We start from the raw sequence: 18319 nt of genomic DNA, 5'->3' as shown, positions 1-18319 counted from the left end.
ACACATAAAATACACGAATACGTGTTTTTTTTTTCTTTTATAATTTTCTGTGGAGGAGAAACAATTATTGAGGACCAAAGCCCATATCCAATATTTCGGAAGTTGACGCCCGAACTCAGTATGAAGTGGACCGAAGTGAATGATATTGTACCTAGTAGATGTAAAATGAGGGAATACTTGTTTCGTATTTTCCTGAAACAAAGAAATAAATAGGTGGGGCAAAGACTCTTCCAAATATTTGATTACGAAATATGAAAAGTGCTAATTAGTATACTTTCGAAGTGCCTAAATTACATAGAGAACGCAACGAAAGGATGTTAAGAAACGATACACAAAAATAAGCTAACCCGTGTTTTGTAGTTTGTGCGGAAAAACTGTGTGGATGCCAAGGTCCTCTCCTAAAAAAGTACATAATAAAGCAGAAGCGCAGGAAGGAGTGGACCGAAGCGAATGAAATTATACATAGATCTTGCATATGTAAAATAAGGCAATACGCGTTTCGCAAGTAGCCTGGGGGTGCTAACTTCAGTCTTTGAATTTGAACTTTTGAGGGCAGAAACACGAAACACTCGAAATTCACTGTATTGATTCCTACTTTTAGGTCATCTATCTATTGCTAAAATTTCACTATTTTCACACTAGTTTTTTTTTCTACATATAGCGTATTTTATAGTATTTCGGGGTGCGCCTTTAACCCTTAGAGTGTTTTCCCCATAAATAAAAGCACGTGCCGATTTATTTGCTGTTTACTGTTCGATATGCAAATTTGAAACAAATCAGTACGGGGCATTTGGGAAACACGAATTGCTTTATTTTACATATACAATATCTACATACAATTTCATTCGCTTCGGTCCACTCCTTCTTGCGCTTCTGCTGTAATATCTACTTTCTTCGGAGGTGCCTTGGCCCAACACTATTTTTCCGCAGAAACTAAAAACACGTGTTCTTTTTTTTTTTTTTTTGCCTATTGTCCTTACACAAGGTGTTGTAGTAATTCTCATTATCATTTAGGCACTTCTAATATATACTTATTCGCACTTTTGATATTTTGTAATCAAAGGTTTGGAAAGGTCTGTGCCTCACCCACCTATTATTATTTTTTTCTTTTTAAGAAAATACGAAATACGTATTTCTTCGTTTTAATTCTACGGTATCTATGCATAATTTCATTTACTTCGGTCCACTTCTTCTTGCTTTTCGAGCGCCAAATTTCAAAATTCTGGGTTGGGGCTTCTTTCCGTAAAAAGAAAATACGTATTCATTTATTTCATGTGTAATATCTACCTGCCAAATTTGATCAAAATCGGAGTGTTACACTTGGGAATTGTTACATGTTAGTACTTAAAGAAAGTTATTGCTGTATATGATTTTTAATGACGATGTGATATATATAAGGTGCTAAGTAATGATGTACTCAAGAGCGTTTTCAAAATCAGAAACAGTCAAAGACTGAGTCTAAAATACGTTGGTGGTGATGAGTTTGCTTATTTAATCATGCTTTCCTACCCAATGGGATTAATATTTCTTGAGAATGAAGATACAAAAATGAAAGGAGTGAAGAGACACGAGAGAATATGCAAGTTGCTGTTTGCGTGGGAATATTAAAAAATATAAGTAAACAAGAGGAACAATAACACTTTCGAACTTCAAGCAGTTGTAAAAAAGGAGTCAGCGAATTTTCTCTTTTCCATAGACTGATCACTACCGGTGTATTTTTTTTTTTTTTTTATTCCTTTGATAGGCTATATGAAATGCTTCCAATCTGAAGGAATTTGTTGGAATCATTTCTCCATCAACCACTTGTATCGCCAGGATATTTTCTTTTGTGCATACGTATCTAGTTTTGTGGTTTTTCTATCAGCACACATACCAAACGTATACACATATATAATATATGTGTGTATGTGTATTAGTGTATTTTTAATATGTTAATTAATAATAAGCAACCTTAAATTCAGAACTTCTATTGATTAAGAGATTAAGTAATTACTATTATTTCAAAATGTTGTAGCGAACTATGTTTTGGATTTGAAATACAACATTAAACATATTCTTTAGCTCCATAGATCAATATTGAGAAATTCGAAAAAGAAGGCTCCTTCTAAATGTCCATTACATTTCACTTTTTTTTTTTTTTTTTTGTCATAAAAGAATTGAAATTAAAATCCCATTTGCTTACAAAATAAAATTACAAAAGTTTACAATTATTACTGGAAATTCTATAATTCATTTCGAACATTTTAAAAGTACATAGTTTCTACTGTACTGAAATATCATTTCTTACCGATAGTATGAAATATTGCAAATAGTTGTACTGTAAGTTTCCATAACTGTTCTCCAAATGGATTTGTATAGAACCAAAGGGAGTTTTGTCAAGTTTAACAAAAATTCCAAAATAAACCTCTTGAAAGCAGCTCTTATTTGTAAAAGAATACATAATGATCGCTTTTGGTTGTTGTAATGCCCTTTTAAGCAGCTTAATAAAAATTCAGTGTAGCATAATAACAAAAGCTGCTTTTCTTATGTAAAAAAAAAAGAAAGAAACTAAGAAAGCTTGGTAAGGTGTCTGTACTGGGTGCCGAATTCTACTTCACCCCGGGCGCCGAAATCTCTATTTACGGCTCTGGTTGACGATATTTTTTTAAAAAAACTCTGTTGACATGTAAAAGGTTCGAGCGGAGTGCCTACAAAACGGAATACCGGCGCCATTCATGGTGTATGGCATGCTTTAACAATGAGAAAGGCAAATAACTTTAAAACGTCGGCACAATCAAGCCCTTAAATGAGATACGAACTTCCTTTTCTGAACATTTGTTATCTCTAGGTTGAAATTGGTAAGGGTAATTTTAATGTTTCATTGTTGGGTAAAGACAGGAAGATTGTGCTGATATATTTACTGGTACAGTCAACTGCTTTCGAGCTTCTTTAAAAGTACGAGTAATTTCATGTGTTTAGATACAACTCTTCCTCGTTGTTCAATCACTCATTTTCCTCCTTTTTTTTTTTTTTGGCTGGGGTTAAAATAATTGAAGTAAATGATGTAAGATGGTTCTCAAAATAATTTAGTGCAAACATTACTACATAATTATTGGTCTAATAATTAATTTATATTACTGACGGTTTTATTCAAAGTAACTTATAATCTTGCATACTGTGTGTAAATTGAAGAAACTTTTTCTAATAAGAAAGTAATTTATCAATACTTGTATTTTCACTTCCAGTATGTCTTTGTGATAATGTTTGTGACATTTTACATGTTACAAACTTTGCTTACTTAATATACATTAATATCATCACTGAGCAAATCAGAATGTTTTAATTTAGAAAGTTGAACATTCACATGGGTCAGTGGGTCAAGATTTGTGAGCGGGCCAGTGGGTCGTGGTCAGCAGGACGTGACCCACTGCTACCTACCAATCACCGTGATCCATTCTGACTCACCGACAAACTCAAACCGACTGACTCACTCTATTCAGTCCATAGTAGACAGCATCTTCTGAACACTGGTGAATTTGCCTGTGTTTCACTTTCAAGGCATCTATTTTATTCATTTTTCATTTTTTTTCTATTTACTTATCTGAGATGAGTATATCTATGTGAAAAAAGAACTTCAGGTATTTTGGATATTGATATTTGTAACTGTTGTAACAACAATAGGACTTACTACCTGGCTTTCGAGATACAGCCTGTGAGTTTTTAGAGGAGCTAACTACTGAAAAAAATACATTTTTGAATCACCTGTAATACATGAATTATTACATAAAAGCGAATGTAACTAAGTGTGAGTGATGATCACGGACAAATGGCAAAGCCAAATGAAATGAATTTTGGTAGATAGTTAGACCCTAATCTCAACTGGGATGATATCATATCGCTTTTATTATAATACATGTACTAAAGGGGGAGAGGTGGTCCAAGTTTTTACGAAAAATTGAGTATCTCACAAGTCGTTCAACTTAGGGAGTGAAATTCAGTATATTAACTCTTTACTAAAAATAAGCAGAACGTGTTTTAGCAGTTTTTTTTTAAATTTCTCTTCTATGGGGGAGACTTTCTATATATGGGAAATTGGTAGTGTATTGATCTGTAAAACTAATCAAGAACGATCGATATTAGTTGAGAAAAATTAAGAAACAATTATTAATTGAGTCACAAAAAGTACAGTCTCAATTAATTAGAAAGCAGTAATAATTAGAAAGCAGTGGTATCATATATCCACTACTTTCTAATATAATAATTTTTGATACTTATGTTTATTATATGGATCCTTCACAGCACAAGGCACTGAAACTATAAGGTTACGAGAAATATATATATATACAAAATTTGTACTGTAAGTTTAATTACATGGAAGTCTTAAGTTTTCACTGTATACTTAATTATATGGAAAACTTTACATCTTTATTCACATTTACTTTGGTTCACTATACCTTGATTTGAGACTTTCAAATTTCATCCCATTTTCCACTGAAAAGTATCTGTAATTCAGCAAGGAAATAATTATATATAGTATTTCAAATTCATCGTAATTTTACCCATGATAAACACTTTTCCATTTTATATTGTAAAGGTCAGATCCACCTTATTTAACAGAGCGGTGCTTGAGCGATTAACCGTAGAAATTCAAACTCCGATTAGTGATAATTTCACAGCATTGTATAATTGCAAGTGTAAACTCTTTAGTCAGTGGACAGGAAGACGTGGATCATGGGTTAAAGTTGATTACGATAGGTTTTGATGGGTAGTGGGCCAGAGTGCGTCACGTTAGGAAGTGGGACATATTGGGTCACGGTTTGTTGAAGTGGGTCATGGTGGATGGTGGATCACAGTGAGTCATAGTCATGATGGGTGGTGGGTCAATGGGTTGTGGGTCAATATTTCATTGACATACATCATCTGAACAGTGATCAGAAATAACGAATTGAAGCAAGCATCATTCCTTCTGATCACTGTTCAGACATTTTCTCCTTTATGTATTTTCCTTGGAACAACGTAAACATGATAGTCTAAATTAATACTTGAAGGCTTTGAAGGCTGCCATCACTTTTTCAAGCTTGACGTATTATAAGAAAAGTAACAATGCACTGTAGTACCTTTCTTTGCTAAACAAACGCATGCTTAATTAGATGCGTAACCGTGGTCTCAATTCATGCGGATAATCAACACTATTGCATTGCTGTCACTACTGGAAATGAGATTTGTTTATAGATTAATTGGTATTTTAGACTTCAAGACTTTTACTTGCCTCCTGATGTAACACTCGTCAATGAGCACGTAAGGTTGTAATGAAAAATGAGACTGAATTAAATTGTTCATTACGAAGTAACAGCCAGAAAAAGGTTTAATTTAAAGAGGGTGAGTGTCAAGAAAAAAAAAAAAAAGTAGATTTTGTTGCGGAGGATGATAGGTAAATATAAAAGTTCGTAGTAAAGCTATACGTATAAGGGTAAAATTTTTAAGAGATGACAATAGTTTCAAGAAGCAAAGAAATATGAAGTTTGTTTACAGGGTGTCCAAAAAGTCCCGTATCATAGATGAGAGCACATTTGTTCGATGTGCCCTCTGTTGAATTCTACCCATGTTTTGAAGCGGAATGGTAAAGAATGAAAATAGGGGGGGGCAATTTAGGCAAATTGCTTCCCTTATATATCTTTTGTTTTCGTGCAAGATGAGCTCCGTCGGGAATCTATACGCTGAATTACAACATAGATTAACCGTACTCCCAGAAAGCGTAGTTCATCGAACTCAAAGTAAGCCTCGGGCTCCTTGACGATCAATACAGTTTGGCTGAAATCTAGTGTTCAAGTAGTTTAGTATGAGCAAGACGTGGTGTGCTAGGGCACCAACTTGCATGAACCATGCTTTCTTTATATATTCTACTAACAAAGTGCAATATTCTTATCCATGTTCAGGAAATGACCATCTTATTCTCCTGTCCTCCCTTCGTTTTCAAATACCGCATTTACGCAATCCTAAAACGCACATTTTTAATTATTTTTCAACCCCAAAATTGAGGTGTGTCTTACATTCGAGTTTGCAAGTTTAGGCCTACATTTTGCACTGTCAGTAAGGCCCAATTTACAGCAGAAAACGATTGAGTTTTGACGGAGATAGCTAATCTCGTTAGTCATGATTCTGTGAAAAATGTGTACTAGGAATACCCACATTTTGCGAAAAATGGGAAATTGTTTTATCCGGAAATTTGAAACAAAATGGAAGACGAAAAATTTTCATTGTGATTTCACATGTTTATTTATCTTTTTCATTCTTAAAAGTCAATGCCGAGTAGTTTTTTTTTTTCTCACATTTGAGGACGTTTTAGACTCGCGTAAATACGATATCTAAAATGTCCTGCAACCCGCTTTAATTAAAACCTACGCTTGAAACTGCTAAACTTTTATTCTTATGAACTTTTAGTTGAGATGCATATTCAACAATTTTTTCTATGGCCACGGACTTTCACCCCAACGAAACTATGTTGGGAACCTCGGAAACACTTATTATATACAGAAGTGAACATAATGTTTAAAATTGTAAAAATTTTGTTCTCACCGCAAATTCAGTTTTACCAATTTCTTGTATATTACAGCACTTTTGAAGTATTCTGTAGATATATAAATGAAAGTCAACGCTTTACTTTTACATAACAGAAAATTACATTTGAAGAATAAAACGCCATACAGTTTACCTCAGTTGCATACTCACCCATTTAAAGGAAAGTAAACGTTTTATTTTCAAAGAACTGATCACTGTTTGAAACTGAAAGAAATGTTTTCAAGCCTGAGATGTTATTTCACTTAACCCATTTGAGGAATTATGCAGAAATTGTAAAGTAACATGTATACAGGGTGTATCAGACCACACCGTCCCAGGCTTTTTCTCGGCTCGTAGTGCCCGTATACACTTCAAACAACAAATGGTGATGCTTTCATATTTGGTTCTTCAAATAAGCAAACTAGCTTCAGGTATTCTTATTATGATAATGCCATTAAGCGATCAGCTAACTGCTTCACATGGCATTTGATACATAGATTTGGTGTCTCAAATACTTCTCTGCAACACAGACTGTCACAGCGAAAGCAAGGAATGAAATTACCTGTTGCGCGTAAGTTTGGATTTGAGAAAATACTTTCCCCGATATGTATGGAAAAGAGTTGAAATGCCATGTGAAACAGTTAGCTGATCGTTTAATGTCATTCTCACGGTAAGAATAAATGAAGGTAGTTTGACTTAGCTGAAGAACTAAATATCAATGACAGGATCAACAAAGATAAACAGAGTGCTGTGAAAGGCTTTTATACGAGTTTAAGAAGTGACTTCCCAATTTATTTGTTTGAATACCTGTGTCTACAAGTATATTTAAATCTTTGAGTTTTATTTCACACGCTTATGCCGGCTAGGCTAATGGAGACGGCAATGATGAGAAATGATTGAAATGGTGGAATCAAGAAAGTGCGAGAAAACGGAAAAACCTGAAGGAAACCCACACAAACGGTGTTTGTCCACCACAAAGGTCACTTGGCGGAGCTGTGAACGAACCAAGAACTCTATGCAGCAGAGGTGAACGCTCTACCACTGAGAAACCGCGACCTGTAAGTATATCGTGAACAAGTTTCAATAAGGAACAATTTGCAAAGTTCTATACAAATTAGTGCACACTGATGAAGAAATGTTATTTTCCACCATCGCGAATACTGAACGCTCATGAGACTGGTTTCTCGTGTGTTCATATTAATTCCAAAGTGATATGTGAAAAACGGAAACGAGTTCTGGGCAAGTTGACATCGGGCTAGGGTTGCCAGACTTCCCGGTTTTCAATGAAAGAATTAACTGTCCCGAAAAAGGCTTTCAGGACTCCTGTTTTCGCTCTTCAGATTGAAAAAAAATCAGCCCGCAAGAACTAGTATTTCCTACCTGAAAACGGAAGGTAGTATTTCTGACTCAAAGAGCAACAAAGAAAAGAGTATCTCTTCAATCATAAATGGGAGAGTGTGTCGTGATTGGCGCAATATTTAGGGCCTGTTAAAGACAAAAGCTCGGAATTCGGAAAAAGTGTCACCAGGCAACTCTCCCGTTACCTCTCCACATTTTTTATACATCCTTTGTGGGGTTTCATTTGTGCTAACTGTTTATAAAAAGAATGAACTGAAAAATTGTAAGTAGCTACTAATCTGAAAAGACTGTAATGAACAAACTCCATGGCTCTGGATAAGTAGAGTAACAAATAAAACACAGTTCTGACCAGAGCAGAATGAAATATATTAAAAACTATACTTACAATGTTACAGTTTCAAGGACCTAACGTCCTCTTCATCAGACACAAACACTGCTCTGGTCAGAACTGTGTTTTATTTGTTAATGAAAAGACTGGTATAATAGATTCTTACCAAATGAGTAGGAACTGTGATCTTAATGGCTATATAGCGTGAGATTGGTGTCCGGGTTTTTCGCTTACAAAATCTGGCAATCCTACGTCGGGCGAAAGAGGTCGGAATATAACATTGATATTCTGCGTGAGTGCTACTGGTCAGTTTGTACTACTCCTCTTCATAGTCGTATTTCCGCGCCAGAAGAAGAGTGAGGGACTGTTTGTTGATGCTCCACCTGAGAGTATTGCTGTAGCACAAAGTACTGATTGGATAACGACTGATATTTTTTTAACTTAATTGCAACACTTTGTAAAATTCTGACATCCTTTCCCTCACATCCCAGTTGTGCTAATTGTTGATGGACATGGCAGCCATAAAGAACTGAAAGTGATTAAATATACGAGGGATCACAGGATTCACTGCTCAGTACTCCTCCACATATCACTCACAAGACTCAACTCACTGATAGGTGTTTTATGAAACCATTTCAAGACACATACAATGATGCTTGTTCACTGTGGATGCGCAAGAATGCTGGAGTAAAGACATCCGAATACGGTGTAGCGCATCGTGTTTCAGAGGCATACCAAAAGGCTTGGTATGCCTCAACCGATTTGGCTTCACCAGGATATATTCACTGAACCCTCAGATATTCACAGACACTGACTATCTGTCCGCAAACGTTCACGAGTATCTGATCGGCACTTTGTGTGCAAAGGATTGGGCACGTCCATCCTCACCACAACAAACGTCTGGAAATCAGGTGACATGTTTAGGATAAACGGTCTCCCGACATCCTTGATGCAGTCTTTATGGTTCCCCAAAGATTACAAGATTACAAGACGGTTACTCTGCTCATTTTGCAACAGTTGCCGGACAAACTGTTGCTCATTTATTTCCAAACAGGTGGATCGGAAGAGGAGGCCGTTTTCTGGTCAGCTCGTTATCCGGACCTGACTCCTCTCGATTTTTATTTTGGGGACGTGTCAGGGAGCTGGTTTAGCAAGAGCGTCCTACTACAAGGGAAGACATAATGAACAAGATCTATAATGTCTGCCATGGACTAAGATGAAATATAGTGTTACGAGCAATCTACAGTGTCCCGGTGCGCATTCGAATGTGCATCGCACGTGCTGGACGATCCTTTGAACATTTATTGTGTTTTATTTTTTTTTTGGGGGGGGGGGAGTACGACATTTTGGTGAGAATGTACAGACCTTGCAGTTCATGTTATTTATTTTATTTATTATCTTCAGTTTGTTTATTTTTATTATTCTTGAACAATTGTTTGTGCAATGAGTTCCGAAAAGTGATTTATTAAAATGTTTACATAAGTTAAGAAGACTAAGAGAGTGTCAGTGATTTCGTAAGTTTGATTTTTTTTTTTTTTTTTTTGAGCGGAGTTGTTGGACTTTACACCCAAATTTCTTTCATACGTAGTTTAAAACCAAAAAGTGTTTTTCTCTGTTTTTCTGTTTTAAATTGGTTCATATTCCGAAATTTAAACTAGTACTGTCCTGTAATATTGTTTTCGTTTGTTGACAAGTAGACGAAATATGCCCTAACGTTTGATACTAAATGCTATAAAGCGTTTTTAACAACTATTTAATAGAACATGTGCTATCTGATGTTCTTTTGGAGTCATTGCCAACTGAAACTGTTGTTCTTAGTTGCAATTCAACAGCAAATAATACATAGATGCCAAACCGGAGATTTTAACGGAAAATGTTCCTGTAAAAGTTGTTTCCTTTTCAATAATACTTCCAAATAAATCGAAATTGGTACCACTCTCCATTTAAAATTTTGGAGTTCATTCCCCGCGGAAGTATTCTCGCTACGCCACTGAATATGAAAGAATCACAGTTTGATTCTTCACATACGATTTGGTAGTTCATTTTTTGTTTGAAGTGTCTACGTGCACTACGAGGCGAGAAAAGTGCCTGGGACGGGTGGTCTGATACTCCTTATATATAGTAAAAAGCTGAAGGAACAGAATAAAGAGCTCGTCACTCCATCAGATAAATACATACATATCTGCTACCATAACTAGAGGTGCATAAAGCATCTATACACAGCTTCACCGGAAGTCTGCTTCATTGTAAGGCTAATTGGACGCCCAAGCAAACGTTGGTACTTCTGCTTGAATGGGCGCAGAAATTGCCTGAAACTGTACGCAAAAAAGCATCTATACTGGACTCCGAAGAGGTACTTCAGTGAATTGTCTCCAGAATAACGCCAGTTTGGGAACAGGCAGAAATACATCAATTTTGAAGAAAAAAAGTTGACTACGGTGTCATCCTCAATGTCTAGAGACGATATATACAAAAACAAATTTCTATACTCCAGCCGTTCTACCGGTTGCAAAAAGGATACGTTTCATAACGGTCTCTATATTGGTAGAGGGATTTAAATATATATATATATATATTGTGCTTTATCTTCTGCATTTATTTACCGTCGTATTAATTATGATCTTCCCCTGTTCTTCATGATACAACTCTGATATACGATATTCCGTTGAAACGTCTAGTATTCCAACATTTGCTTGTTGTACATTTGGTGATCAGATTGCTGCTACAAATAAGACTAACAAAAATACAAGTCATAAGTTTTGGTATTTAAATGATCCTTGTATTTTATTTCGTTCAAATGGAATAGATATAAATCTAAATTTTCTTGAGATAGTCTTGAAGTTTGTACAATTTTCGGTAACAAATTTTAGTCAAAAAAGCTTAGCGGCATATAAGGATTAGGGACAAAACCTACTTAGAACGACATTCTATTAATCGCAGTTACTCAACTTTTATCAAAACCTTATTCTTTCGTAACACAATTCACTAAAATTAAGTATAGTACTTTCCTATGTTTAATTCCAGATTATCTAGTTTTGACTTAACAAATGCATTTTTTTAGATTGATAGAGACACAATTTTCTTTCATTCTGAACTAACAATTTTCGTTTTTTTTTCTTTTCTTGAAGACTTCAGTACGTAGACACAAGAGAAATTTCACTCACTGAGATGAGAAACCTTCTGTACAAAGCACTTAGTAGTAACTTACAAGTAGCAAACATTCTGTAACTGTACCAAATAATTAACAATGTAATAGTAATAAGAAAATTAAACATAGCACATACAGCGGCATAACTGATTGTTCAAATTCAGCAATAAAAATATTTCAGAACATTTCAAATAGGCTAATACAGAGAATAGGGGCACATACAGAAAAGACTACAAATTCCTATAATGGGTCGAAGCTGCCTATTTCAGTTTGCCTCGTCTTCAAATATTTTCTTTTCAAAGCAATAAAATTTAACAAACTGGATTGAATCAACAAGTTAACATTCTGTCACAGTCACAATTCGCGACGTTCTTCAGTATGATATAGTTAAGTTACTCAACCAATTTTCAACTCAGTAAAACTACTGAATACTTTGTATTTACCTGTCTCGTCAATGTAATTAATAATAAACAACGAACAAACTGAATTATATGGTCACATTACAATGACCCTATGTTTAGCAAATTTTATACATGGAAGTTGAACACATTATTCAGCTCCTCTCTGAACTATCATGTTGATAAGCTCTTCCCAAAAGAGTAACATCACAAAATTTGTTTCGAAAATGTCAGTTCATCAGTTCTTTCAAATCACTAGTTTTTCATCCATCTGAATTCACCGCGCTTCTTTCTTTCTTTCTTTCTGTTTTCTATACATCTTGGATCACGTATCTAACTTTCTTGCTGGTATTTACCCAATATATTTTCATCTTTATTTTCTCTTTTGTTTTATTTCGTTTACACTGCCAATTTCTCCACTTTTCTCTTCCTTTCGTCGTATTCATCATCATCATCATCATTTTATTCCTCCAGACTTCTTCAAGTACATACAAGCAACATTTGTTCGTTCAAGTTCACAAAAGTTCATTTTGTTCTTCTTTCGAGTTTCTATGAGTTTCTTTCCTCTTCTCCCTTCATTTATATTCTTATATATCTGTTGTATTTTTTTGATGATGCTCTTACATGTTTTTATTTGCTTCTTTGCTGTCCGATTCATCAAGAAGTTTAGGAGCTTGATTTATTTGTTTCGAAATAAGTTTACTTTCTCTTGGTAATTTTTCAGGTAACAACGTAATAAATTTTTAAGTATCGTCTCGTTAATTAAAAGCAACATAAACCTTCGCTTCCAGACTTATTCCCAATAGTTAGTAAGCCTTCCGACGACAAGAATCACTCTATCATTTGCTTCTACATTGTGTAATCCGATTCTTACAGTGTGTCATTGGGATAAATTAAACTGACCTGACTCTATCATTTCTTCTATATCGGGTTCTATTCCACTTCCTTTGATTTCCTCCTGTCTCTGATAGGTACAACTAGCTTCATTACAATAATCCGTAGTGATTGGCTCATTGCTATAGATGTGACAAGTCACTAGGTGTTCCTTATCTAAAGAAGGATTACATTTCATTCCTGACTCATTGTTGGCACCTGTACTTGAATCCTCTTCATCTAAGGAGAGTGTTAAACAAACTCTTCCACATTGGCTTTGCTTTGAGTAGGTTTGGGTGGTTCCGAATTGTTAGCTTTTGTATTAGATGATGCAATTTTCTCTCCACTATCAGTGGTATTTCCGTCCGTCCTATTGGGCATTTTATAACAATTCTCTGAGATTTCATCTTTCAACTTATCACCACTACGATTACTTCCAGAAATTAATTTCACTTTTTCAGGAAAATTTCTTTTAAATTTCTGGCAATAATTCAAATATGCTGAAGTAAAACCAAAAAAACAGCAAACAGCTAGTTTCTCAGGTGCTCCCTTAGGTCACTCCTGGAAAACCTCCTTTACTACAATCTGTGAAGTGTCTGCAGTATTCTTTACCTGTCCCACACTTTCAAAATATTTTTCGTGGCTTATCTGATTCTTTCCAATGTTTTCACACAACTTTTTATTTTCATTTTGTGTTCGATGCTCCTCATTTAAATTACTCCTTGACTGTTGAATTAAAATTGCTAAGCTTCTCTTAGTAGCTTCAAAACTTGCTTCTATTTCATGTTGGTTAAGGTATTTTTCTATCGTTGGTACTACTTCTTACAAAACTTACTGCAGCACAATTTCTTCTTTGCAATCGGCATTCACTTTCTCACTGTTACATCGATCGCATACTCAAATTTCTTCTTCTAAAATCAGTTGTTCCTACGTTTCGTACGATATGTTTATACATTTACATTGCAAAATGCAATCACACGCGGCACATATTACAGACGCCACTATTTTACGTCTTTCTTTAGTTGATACCGTTTTGTTCATACAATAGGCATGAATTTTCACTTCACTATGCTCTTTTAAATTATCAGTCATGCACATATTTTGACCAGAATCGCATAATTAATTCGGTTCTGAATATCTCCCTACTCTCTTTACACTACATTCACTTACGTTATGTTTTCCTTCATCTATATTCATTTTCTCTCGTTTTGTCCCTAACAAGTTCCCATCGTCACATTTGCCATTTATTAGCTCTCGTTGTTCCCATTCTGGACACATAAAATTCATATCACCTTGAAATATTTATTTGTTATTATATAAATTTCTGTCCACAGTCCTAGCAGCCAACTGTACGTGTTTCCATTACCATGGAAACGAATCCTGAGATGAGATCATTTGTTTGTAACACCTGTCTTTTCATGGATTACGTTTGTTTATCTGTAAGAATATGAAAACTGTTGTACTATTATTATTATTATTTATTTGTGTCGCCATGTTGTTTCACAACAACCATTCTTTCAATAATTTGTTTTCAAAAACAAAAAATATTCAGCTACGTAATATAGGACCAGAATGCTTCCAGCGAATCTTAAACACATCAGGTATCCATATTCTTGTACAGTTAGTGAATGTAAATTAAACAGATTATGTTTATATATAGACTCAGCAGTTTCGAAATTTAAAATATCAAGCAAAATATTTATTAATTAAGGAAATAGATAAGGATTTTTATATTTCAGGAGAGCAAATTTTATAACAACTTCTATAGGCTATATTTGATTCTTGGGGGAGGTGATACCATCAGTAGTTTCAGCGGCCATTCTACAGCAACATATCTAAAACATTCATATGTACATTTAGCTGATTGTAGGAAAAACTACAAAATTATGACTCAACATAACAGAGTGTAATTGTCAATGAATCGGATACGTTTCCATTCTTCATAATCTTCATAAAACAATTATCGCAGACAATACATATATGCATGTATACATTATCTTTTGCATTTATTGACCGTCGCATTAATTATAATCTTCCCCTGTTGATGATAAAACTCTTATATAGGATATTCCGTTGAAACTTCTAGTATTGCGACATTTTCTTGATGTGCATTAAGTGATCAGATTGCTGCTACAATAAGGATAAGTAAAATACAAGTCACCAGTTTCGGTATTTCAGTGATCCTGGTATTTTATTTCGTTTAAATAGTATTGATATAAATCTAAATTTGCTTGAAATAGTCTTATAGGTTTTACAATTTTTGGTAACCAATTTTAGTCTTAAAGCTTAGCGACATATAGGAATTACGGAGAAATCCTACTTAGAACGACATTTCTATTAATCGCAGCTACTCAATTTTATCAAAACCTTATTCTTTCGTAACACAATTCACTAAAATTAGGTCTAGTACTTTCCTATATTTAATTGCAGATTATACAATTTTAACATAACAAATTAATTATTAGATAGTGACAAAATTATCTTCCATCCTGAACTAACAATTTTGGTTTTTTTCTGCAAGACTTCAGTATTTAGAGACCAGAAAAATTCCATTCACGGAGATGAGAAACCTTCTGTACAGAAAACTTAATACTAACTTACAACTTGCAAACATTCTGTAACTGTACCAAATAATAAGCAATGTAATAGTAATAATAAAATGGAACGTTATAACACATACCACAAACACTGGCATAATTGGTTGTTCAAATTCAACAATAACAATATTTCATAACATTTTAAATAAGTTAATATAGGGAATAAGGGCACACACAGACAAGACCACATAATTCCTGTAATGGACCCAAGCGGTCCGTTACAAAATCACACCTAATTAATTCGTATAACTCGTATTTCATCTCAGCCTTCATATCTTGAACACACTACCTCTTAATAGATTTCATGAATTAAATCAGTTCATACATACATATTTACGTATTGTAGAGAAAGAAATTACAAAAGTCAACTGTACGTTTATGTTCTTACAGGTAAAGGCACTCAAATTGAAGATGTTACCAGATAGAAATAATAATTCATTTCGTGATTACACTCGATTATAACGAGAAGAAAACTACGTTAACGCTTTATTAGCATATATTTGAAAGGACTACAGTTTGATTCTCGATTATCTAATATTCTAGTCACACACAGCAAACATCGCTTGGACGATAGACCAGTCTTTTTGTCGTATTTTTTGCAAATGAAAATAGGTTTTAGTAATACCAGAGTGGCAGTCACTCGATGGCAATTACTTGCCCATACATAACTCTACTCGCATTAAAGGTTGCGAATACAAGACCCGGAAATGCTCTCATAGAAATAACCCAAAGTCGATTCGGCTCAAGCCGCCCAATGTAACAAACGATAATTTTGGTCTGGGCAACTGATGGTACCCACTAGAACCTTTTAACGATCCGTGATACATCAGCTGCTAGTACAAAATCGATCTCCTTGATAGCGCCATTGTGTTTTTTAGTACATTCGTAAACATTTATACCACACTTCCTAACTCTCTCTCTTTCTTGGAGAGGTTCTTAGTATATACGTAACCACTGAGCCGTAATAGAATCACCAATAGTACAGGGTATACTACTTGTGTTCTGGACTTCAACCCTAGGAAACACCGTACACACAATCCACATAGGGAGTCTCTATTTTTAAAATATAAATGATAAATTTTATATTGTTTTTCTGTTCACAAATGACAGTCCTAAAATTAATATTTTAACTCAAACTTGTGATACAAAATAGTATTTAGTTTAAGTCCCCCAGGAGCAAAGATGGGATGCGAACCGTGCTCCGTCAACACCATACGCAATTAAATACAGTGCACAAAAGAGAGTGAACCGGTATGCTTAGTCGATTACACGCACAATTGCACATGAATCACTTCCTTACCTCTCTTGAAAATAAAACAGCACTGATATTAACAGTTGTTTGTCTATCATTAATAAAATGTCATTCAAAGCTAAATAAAAGACAATACTTCCATATTGGCACTTGACACGTCAGAGCAGCCTCTGAATGGTATGCAGTGTTGGTTTTTCATCGTATTCGTATCCCCATCTCTTCTCTGTCCTGTAAAACGTCCGCCGCTATGCTGATAACATTACAATTTGAAAGAAAACGAAAGAAAAACATTATTCTACATTAATCATACATAATTCTCTCGTGAGACTAAGTTTATAAAACTTCACGCTATTTTGTGTTCTAAATAAATATTTAAAATTGATGCTCTAAACAGGATCTGCAAAATAACCAAACCTAGTGGTATTTCTAAGGATATTTCAGAAACAGAAAACATATGAATGTATATAAATGCAGAACTACGCCCGAAAGCCTCTAAATCTAATAATGACACGCAAAGTACAATTTTGTACACATTATCCCAGGAGCTTCTAGCAAATACAATCATCCTTATTTCTCCGGGTTTGATTCTATATTATTTTCCGTTTTTGAGTTCTTATCTTTATTGCATTTCTTTTTCAGAGTCTAGTTGTAAACCTATGACCTGCCGTCGAGTAAGCCTGCAGAGGTAAAAGTCCTGAATAGAGCTAAACCCACGGGTCTGGCTCAGTATTATGTAGGATTTTTCTTATCTATATCACATTACAATATTATATGATTCAGCATATTATTATAAGGATATTAGCCATTCTGTGCAAAGATAAGATTGGTCTGAATCGACATAAAGCTGTTCAAACTCCTGCCTTACTAAACAAAAAATTTAATTTCAAATCCGTTTAAAAAAGTACCAAGCAGTGACTTCAAAACTCAGCTTCTACATCACCAAACTACCTTCAAGAGTAAAAAGTAATATAAAACAACAGAAATTACCTCTACAAGGTTGAGGAATAATATTTTAGATGATAATGGGAATACTTAGCTTCTTAACAAAATACCACGTGTAATTGCTGATACTTTACCACGTCTCATTTTTTAAAATTATTGTATGTGTACTAACGAATGTATGCACATAATAATTTGTAGATTATTTCAATTATAAAATAATGTAAGCAGATAAGAAACATACGAAATTTCATGTTAGATTTAAATTAAAAATACACTGCAGCAACTAGTAACATATTTTGAGAATTAGGAAATTAAAGGCAGTACTATAAGTACTCACATTTTAAAAATTAGACAATAAGATTTTGAAAATTAGTTATAAACAATTAGAAATGCTCCAAGGTGCTTGCGCTTATCAAGATTACTATAGAGTCAACAGGTTTCGGATATGTACCTAAACCCACGGGTATGAGAAAATAATCATTTCCCATGGACTAAATGTTTCTTTACATGAGACAACAAAGAGTTTGTCTTTAAAACGGAAAAGTGTAAATAAATAAATAAATAAATAAATAAATAAGAAGGATATAAAACAGGCCTAAATATTCAACACTTTCCAGAGTTATTATCCTAGTATTGCAATCAGAACATAAAAGACACCACACTTATTCTTGTAGGAGTAAATATAAGAATATTCATTTGATAGCATTTCCTGTAGTTTCGGGTCATTGCCTTCTGGCGGATTGATTGAACAAAGGCGTTAGCAGCAGTATAAAAGACGATCCCCGACTACACACTTCCGTAACACTCTGCCCTTGCTCACCAAAGAGGTCGAAATTAAAGTTGATAATATATATTACAACGCCGAAGTCTCATTAGCGTCTGAAA

Source organism: Thermobia domestica, chromosome 4, assembly GCF_964235325.1.
Source record: "Thermobia domestica chromosome 4, izTheDome1.hap1.1, whole genome shotgun sequence".
Lineage (NCBI taxonomy): Eukaryota > Metazoa > Arthropoda > Insecta > Zygentoma > Lepismatidae > Thermobia > Thermobia domestica.
The sequence above is the reverse complement of the archived record's forward strand: the minus strand, read 5'-3'. Positions refer to the sequence as shown.